This window comes from Dipteris shenzhenensis, chromosome 19 (assembly GCF_047967505.1).
Source record: "Dipteris shenzhenensis isolate YYH24624 ecotype China chromosome 19, Dip_SZ_1.0, whole genome shotgun sequence".
Classification (NCBI taxonomy): Eukaryota; Viridiplantae; Streptophyta; class Polypodiopsida; order Gleicheniales; family Dipteridaceae; genus Dipteris; species Dipteris shenzhenensis.
Genome location: NC_141614.1, coordinates 28,538,715 through 28,547,160, shown reverse-complemented (window position 1 = coordinate 28,547,160; position 8,446 = coordinate 28,538,715). Strand labels below are relative to the sequence as shown.

At 41.7% G+C, this 8,446-nt stretch overlaps 1 pseudogene; it reads right to left on the bottom strand.

Moving 5' to 3' along the window:
• Positions 1 to 201: 201 nt before the first annotated feature.
• Positions 202 to 2,347, bottom strand: LOC147890306 (phosphoenolpyruvate carboxykinase (ATP) 1-like; annotated as a pseudogene).
• Positions 2,348 to 8,446: the final 6,099 nt, after the last annotated feature.

Here is an 8,446-nt window from a genome sequence, read left to right as displayed (position 1 = left end):
GACTTACATAGGGAATTTTTTAATTGATTCTCTAGATAAGGTAACTAGGAAGTGTTCCATTTTCTCTAGTTTGCACTCTTACTAGTTATGTTCATTTCTAACTAGTAAATGATATAGAGAATCCTCTTTTTTTCCTATACAGAGAACGTCTCAAAGTTCCTTGTGATCACTGCAAGATGATGATGTTTTGGAGGCAGTAAGCTATGATGTTTCTTCTAGCTGTGGACCGGCAGCGAGAATCTCCTGGGTGAGGCTCTCGTCGTTCCCCACTTTGTAGTCTGCAAACACCTCGAAATTCTTCTTGAATAATGTTGCTAGGCGCTTCAGCGTTTACATGTAGGCTTTCTTGTCCGACCACTGCAACAGCACCAGTTCATCCATATCATCGTTTAGACACCCACACTCGATCTTTTCAGAACTCTCTCGGTGTATTCCTGTCATTATTAGCAACCGAAGATGCGAGAAAGAATTGTCTGGGACAGTGGATGACTCATCTACATGGCGCAGAAGCTAATCACTAGAGCGAGCCTCGCTGGGACTGAAGAGTCCGCTGGGTGACGAATAAAGATGGATGTAGAAATGATACATCCGATCAATTCAACGAACAAAAAACGAGCCACTTTGCAACACATTTGGGCGCCTAAGCAAATCTAGAAACCATGCAAGATCGGAAATCCGTATGACCTCCACAGAATATTGTGTTTCTTGAGATGTAAGGATTTACTGGAGAGGATTCGTGTGCCTTGTTTCTGCGAAATACGGAGTTGGGACGTAGAAATGCAGCAAAGAAATGGAATCAAAGAGAGGAATCGATGATCACCATATTCTCCGGATGGAGGATGTTAGACGGGACACCAGGCACCTCGCCAGGAATTTGCAAGCCGAAGATGGGCTAGTTTGCGCTGCCGAGGGATCCGTCATGGATTGCGCTTGCGGGTGTATTGCAGCTTCATCCGTTGTCCGACACCATAACTGTAAGCACGAAAAAAGCATGACGATCGATGGATTAAACGATGCAGACGCTGACAGATCATTTAACAATACAGATTGTCGGCAGCTAATCGATCAATTAACGATACAGATTGTCCGAGGCCATAACTGCAGCATGAAAGATGAATATCATAATATCACGATCGATCGATGAACGATTAAAGACAATACAGATTCTCGTGAACTGATAAATCAATACAGATTGTCGGAGGCCATAGCTGCAGCATGAAACATGAATTAACGACCGACCAATTAACGAAACAGATTCTGGCAAGATGATTAATGAGAGAGTTTCGCAAGATAAGTGAAATGCGAATATACGAAAGATGGAACTGATTGTTGAAAACTGATGGGCCGGAAGGACGTTTATAGAAACTTGAGAGTTACCTGCCGCCGGACCATCCGGTGTTGACAAGCCAGGCGGTGGTGCCGTGCTGCTTCATCTTGGTAGCGAGCATGGCAGCGTATTTGGTGGGATGCAGCATGATGAAGGCCGACCCAAAACAAGTCGAAAATGTCGTCCTCGGCTACTTCACTCAGTAAAATCATCGATCAACATCCATCACCTCACCCTAATTCCATCAATCAATTGCTTCACATACTAATCCTCAGCTCCACCCGTGACCCAATTCGTCGTATCATAGTAATCATACGTTTTTCTGTCCGCGCTCCATGAGCCTCCATCTATCTTCCCAATTGAAGTTTCAAAGTTCAAATGGGCCCATCACATGATCTGGCTGCTCTTTCAATTCTTATCTGCCTACAGCCTTTCATTCCAGCACTTGTTCAATCCAAACTTCCTCTCTATACTATTCTTATACGAACCCCAGCAGCTACTCATCACCCCCAAAAATTTGCAAGCAAAAACTTTTCACCCAATGACCACGTCAACGGCTGACATCCCCAAACTCACCAGTCAGTGTAGCCGCTGATGAAATGATACATGGTTTGCGCCAGCGTCAATTTGCTGACGGGAGGCAGAACACCGAACGCGTCGCAAGCTAATAGAATCATGTTCTTGGGATGAGGCCCGTGACGCATGGCATCTTAGCGTTAGGGATGTATTCGATAGGATACGAAGCTCTCGTGTTCTTTGAGAAAGGGTATTTTGCCCGTTAGCAAGACGCACAATTCCACAGACGATGATAAATCAACGCAACACTAATCGCATCATCATTCTGTGTCTTTAACACGCATCCAATATGCTTGTCATCCATCCTAAACTCCACGAAACATCATAATCACCAATCAGCGCATATCCTACCTGATCTTACACAATTTGGTGCTTACCAGTAACGGATTTGTCAGAGTAGTCTATCACCCGGGTATGCTCCTCAAACACCACATTCCACCACATTCTTAATTGGAGTCTTTGCAAGTTTCTGTTTTAAATTGTGTCGGGTGGTGCTGATGCGGTTTGATAATCTGCAGTTGTGTGATCACCTGGAGAAGCAACATTTTTCCCACTACATTATCTCTTCACTTCTTCTGTACATAATTGTTTTTCCACGCCTTATCTCCTCAGTACTTTTGAATGTAAGCCGTCGCTTCTATTCATAACTCCATCTCTGTAGAAATTCCTTTCAGATCAGCACATCAGTGTTGTAACTCGCGTCAATGAACTCTCTTTGTAATGCACAGCTGGTGCACAATTAACAATCATTCGGTCAGACTGAGTACTACGACGGGCACACCAATCATTTCAGACTTTTGGCCTGTATTTGCTAAAAATTCAGTGTCGAATTCTGAGTGGAGGCAAGTGCATGAGAGTCGAGACATGATTCTCCGTTACATTGGAAGCATGCATTTTGATGTCTTGCAAAGTTGCAACGATTTGAATACTACACTACTACACACGGATCCTATTGCGACGTTTAAGAACCAACGTTTAGCGCACGCAGGGCGTTAATCATCGGTATGAAAAGCGCGTCCCGTAAAACATCGTTATATAGCGACTTTAAGCAAACGTCGCTATATAGCGTCTATTACAAAAGTTGCTATATAGCAACTTATAGCGACATTGAGATACTATTTTATAGCGACGTTTTTCCAATGACAAATTTTTTTTAATTTTCATACATGTTTGATCTTTTGAGAGAATAAAAATATGAGAGTATGTACATCAAGCCTTTGAAGCTCATATATTCATGTTCAAGTTTGAGATGAAAAAAATCAATGAAGAGCATTTACATCAACTTGAGCTAAGCCTAAGACGCCAAATAAGTCTATCTCTAACTCTATACCGAGTTGATCTCCTATATCATCATCGTACTCTAGCATCGTACGTTCATCTAAAAGTACTTGATCATCGTCTTCAATAAAATGTGGTGATTCTTGATGATCGTTGTCTTCTTCCTCAATATCGTGATCTCCATCTTCCTCCCGTGCGATGTCATTATGCGCATCTTCCTCTTGGCTCATATTGTGATCTTCATCTTCTTCGCTAGATTCATCGGGATCAATTGGATCCAACATTGGTAGTGGCATCTCCATATCCACATCTCTATCTTTAAAAATTTGCTTACTTCGTGGTGTAACTTGGATCATATACCACCATCTTGGATCAGAACGATCCGAATGAAAAACAACCTATATTCAAGATGGGTGCCAAATGTCATCAATTATATATATGAAATTATGCTTAAGTACATGTATCAATGGATCTTTAAAAACGAAAGCTTCGATTAATTAAATCATTAGTATGGACCTGCTCACAGTGCTCGGGAAGAATAAAAGTATCACTTTCATCGCATGGAGACCGTTGTCAATAGTTCTAAACCATTTTACATCGACAATAAAAATACTAAATCGTCTAGAATCAACTTCATAGATTTCGCGTATGGTTCCACAATAATCCAACTGTGAGGAGAGAAGATTGGTATCCGAAGCACTTGCTCGGCTATCTTGTGTGAAGTTAGCCATGACTCCACAATCATACGTGACTCTCTTTGAATCGATGCATTCCACACGAAAATGTTGTCCATATGACCATAATGCATTGTACTTTTTGTACTGTAAAAGAGCATCATTAAAACAATAAAGATGCATCTATTTTATAGCGTATATTGCCACAAATAATTACACGATGGTTGTTCTTCCTGGAGCCCTTCATGAAGACCTTGAAGGGCTTCATGAGACAAAATGTAAGACCCGAAGGTAGCATGGCTGAGGGTTGGTTGGTACAAGAGTCACTTGTATATATTTCTGAGTTTCTTGTTGTTTGATGTGGATAGCTCTCTCCAACGACTATGGAGAGATGATGAAGACCTAAGGATGACCCCTATTGTGCCTCAAGGGAAAGGACGCAACAAAGTAATAGACACGGAGTTGCATAATAGTATCAACCTCTTTTGCGTGCTGAATAGTGATGTGATGAAAAGATGGGTGACAAGATACGAGGATGCAAAGGCAAGAAGACAAGAAGGAAGGGCCCTCTTTCGTACACACCTGAAATGGAGAAAGTAGAGAAAGACGAGGGGATGCATATCACAATGGAAGAATGGGAGTATGCTAGGGGATGCATGAGCAAGGTCGGTATATAGAATGTTATGCATATGCTAGGAGCTTTCAATAATTTAGATTGCTTATTTAATTGATTTTTTCTTGGTGTAGTGCACTATGTTCAATGCACTATGTAGTTTTGTCTCTTCTGTTTGTGAGTTTTGAGAGTTTGTGCGTATTTTCAAAAAGTGTTGCTATGTTTTTCAAGGATTTACAAGTGCCACAAGTGTTTCGTGTCACTATGGTATTAGAGCCAATGTTTCGTCATCCATAGCATGGGAAGCACACACACCTCACATCCTCGAACAAGAAACAACACTATGCATCAGATTGTGAACACCGCGTACAAGAGCGCAACAAAGTTTGAAGCAATAAGCGAACAGTGCCGAACGTCTCGTACGTAGGAAAATGTGCGACAAAGAAAAAAAGAATGGCAGCAAAAGAAGTCGGCATCTGGCAAGCATGATCCACCATATTTTCGGCACATAGGCGCAACTCCACTGATGCGGGGATGAATAAGGCTTAGGGCTAATTTTTTATCTTACAAAAGCTTATGTACATATTTGAACTTTGGAATATTAGTGGGTTGGTTGTGTATAAACTAAAGTTAGAAAAACCTTTTTTTTTAGAAAAGCCAGCTATTCTAGAAGGTGGATGGGCTTTTTGTAAAAGCGCACATGGAGGAAAGCATCGAGGCTTTTGTGTGATTTTCACTCAGAGGCTTTTTTGAGAAATATACATAAATACATAGGAGGTGGAAGGAGAGCCACCCCTATGGGGGGAGATTGTATCAGCACGCTTGTTCTGTCTCTTCGGTTTATGAGTTTTGAGAGTTTGTGCGTATCTTTGAAGAGTGTTGTCATGTTTTTCAAGGATTTGCAGGTCCCGTTAGTGTTTTCGATTGTAGTGGTATCAAAGCTAAGGTTTCGTCATCCATAGCATGGGAAGCACACGCACCCTGCGTCCTCAAACAAGAAACTGCAGCACGCATCAGATAGCGCACACCGCATACAAGATCGCAAGGAAGTTTGAAGCAATGGAAGCGAACGCTACAGAACGGCTCACAGGTAGGAAAACGTGCGACGAAGAAAAAAAATCACAGCAAAAGAAGTCGGCCATATGTAGACATGTCAACATCTTTGAACGCACACCCCACCTTAGCTCCTCCAAGCATACAACCAAGGCATAGTCCTTGGCATACTTGGCACTGAAGGCATCGTTGGCTTCCCGGGCGGTCCCCCATCCCGGTACTGTTTTGGCACGGGAAGCACACACATCCCGCTTCCTCGAATAAGAAACCATAGCACACATCAGATTGCAAACACCGTGTACAAGAGCGCAACAAAGTTTAAGGCAACAGAAGCAAATAGCGCAGAATGGCTCGCACACAGGAAAACGTGCGGCGAAGAAAAAACAAATCGCAGTAAAAGAAATCGGCATCTGACAAGCATGATCTGCCATATTTTTGGCGCATAGGCGCAACTCCAGTGATGTGGGGATGAATAAGGCTTATGCCTAATTTTTTATCTTACAAAAGCTTATGTACATATTTGAATTTTGGAATATTAGTGGCTTGGCTAAGTGTATTAACTAAAGTTAGAAAAAGCTAGCTATTCTAGAAGGTGGATGGGCTTTTTGTAAAAGGGTGCACGGAGGAAAGCATAGGGGCTTTTGTATGATTTTTGCTCGGAAGATTTTTTGAGGAATATACATAAATACATAAGAGGTGGAAGGAGAGCACCACTCCTATGGGGGCAGATTGTACCCAGCACGCTTGTTTTGTCTCTTTTGTTTGTGAGTTTTGAGACTTTGTGCATATTTTTGAAGAGTGTCATGACACAAAACTACATGCTTCGATTGGCTTTGGAGGTAAGTTTTCACCAACACTACCTTGGCCATTGTTTAGACCTCTAGCATAGCACTTACAGTATTTATTATAGTAGTAGCACATCTTCGATCTGCACCATTGGATAGTGTTTCCCGTCACAGGCGTGTCAAAGCCAAGGTTTCATCCTCCATAGCACGGGAAGCACATGCACCCTGCATCCTCGAACAAGAAACCGTAGCATGCATTAGATTGCGAACACCGCGTATAAGAGCGCAATGAAATTTGAAGCAACAAAAGCGACCATCGCAGAACGGCTCGCATGCAGGAAAATGTGTGGCGAAGAAAAAAAGAATCGCAGCAAAAGAAGTCGCCATTTGGCAAGCTGATCTGCCATATTTTGGGCGTGTAGGCACAACTCCAGTGATGCGAGGATGAATAAGGCTTATGCCTAATTTTTTATATTACAAAAGCTTATGTACATATTTGAATTTTGGAATATTAGTGGCTTGGCTAAGTGTATAAACTAAAGTTAAAAAAAGCTTTATTTTTAGTAAAAGCCAACTATTCTAGAAGGTGGACGGGCTTTTTGTAAAAAGGTGCATGGAGGAAAGCATAAAGGCTTTTGTATGATTTTTGCTCAGAAGCTTTTTTGAGAAATATACATAAATAAATAGGAGGTGGAAGGAGAGCACTACTCCTATGGGGGGAGATTGTACCTAGCATGCTTGTTCTGTCTCTTCCGTTTGTGAGTTTTGAGAAATTGTGCAAATTTTCGAAGAGCGTTGCTGTGTTTTTCAAGGATTTGCAGGTCCCGCGAGTGTTTCCCTTCCCCGTGGTATCATAGCCAACGTTTCGTCATTCATAGCATGGGAAGCACAGGCACCCCGCATCCTCGAACAACAAACCGTAGCATGCATCACATTGCAGACACCACATACCAGAGTGAAACAAAGTTTGAACTAGCAAAAGTGAATAGTGCAGAATGGCTCGTAGGAAGGAAACGTGCAAGGAAGAAAAGAGAAATCACATCAAAAGAAGTCGACATTTGGCAAGCATGATTCGCCATATTTTGGGCGCATAGGGGCAGCTCCAATGATGCAGGGACAAATAAGGCTTATGCCTAATTTTTGATATTACAAAAGCTTATGTACATATTTGAATTTTGGAATATTAGTGGCTTGGCTAAGTGTATAAACTAAAGTTAGAAAAAGCTTTATTTTTAGTAAAAGCCAACTATTCTGGAAGTTGGACAGGCTATTCTAGAAGGTGGATGGGCTTTTTGTAAAAGGGTGCATGCAAGAAAGCATAGGGGCTTTTGTATGATGTTTTCTCGAAAGGTTTTTTGAGAAATATACATAAATACATAGGTGGTGGAAGGAGAGCACCACTCCTATGGGGGGAGATTGTACCCAGCACGCTTGTTCTGTCTCTTTCGTTTGTCAGTTTTTAGAGTTTGTACATATTTTCGAAGAGTTGCTGTGTTTTTCAAGGATTTGTAGGTCCCGCAAGTGTTTCCTATTGCAGTGGTATTAGAGCCAAGGTTTTGTCATCCATAGCATAAGCACACGCACCTCGCATCTTCAAATAAGAAACTGTAGTATGCATCAGATTGTGGACACCGCGTACAAGAGTGCAATGAAGTTTGAAACATCAGAAGCGAACTGTGCAAAATGGCTCACAGGTAGGAAAACATGCGGCGAAGAAAAAAAATCACAACAAAAGAATTCGGCATCTGGCAAGCATGATCCGCCATATTTTGGGCACGTAGGCTTAACTCGAGTGATGTGGGGACGAATAATGCTTATGCCTAATTTTTGATATTACAGAAGCTTATGTACATATTTGAATTTTGGAATATAAGTGGCTTGGCTAGGTGTATAAACTAAAGTTAGAAAAAGCTTTATTTTTAGAAAAAGCCAGCTATTCTAGAAGGTGGATGGGCTTTTTGTAAAAGGGTACATGTAGGAATGCATAGGGGCTTTTGTATAACTTTTACTCCGAAGATTTTTTGAGAACTATACATAAATACATAGGAGGTGGAAGGAGAGCACCACTCCTATGGGGGGAGATTGTACCCAGCATGCTTATTCTCTCTCTTCTGTTTGTGAATTTTAAGAGTTTGTGCGT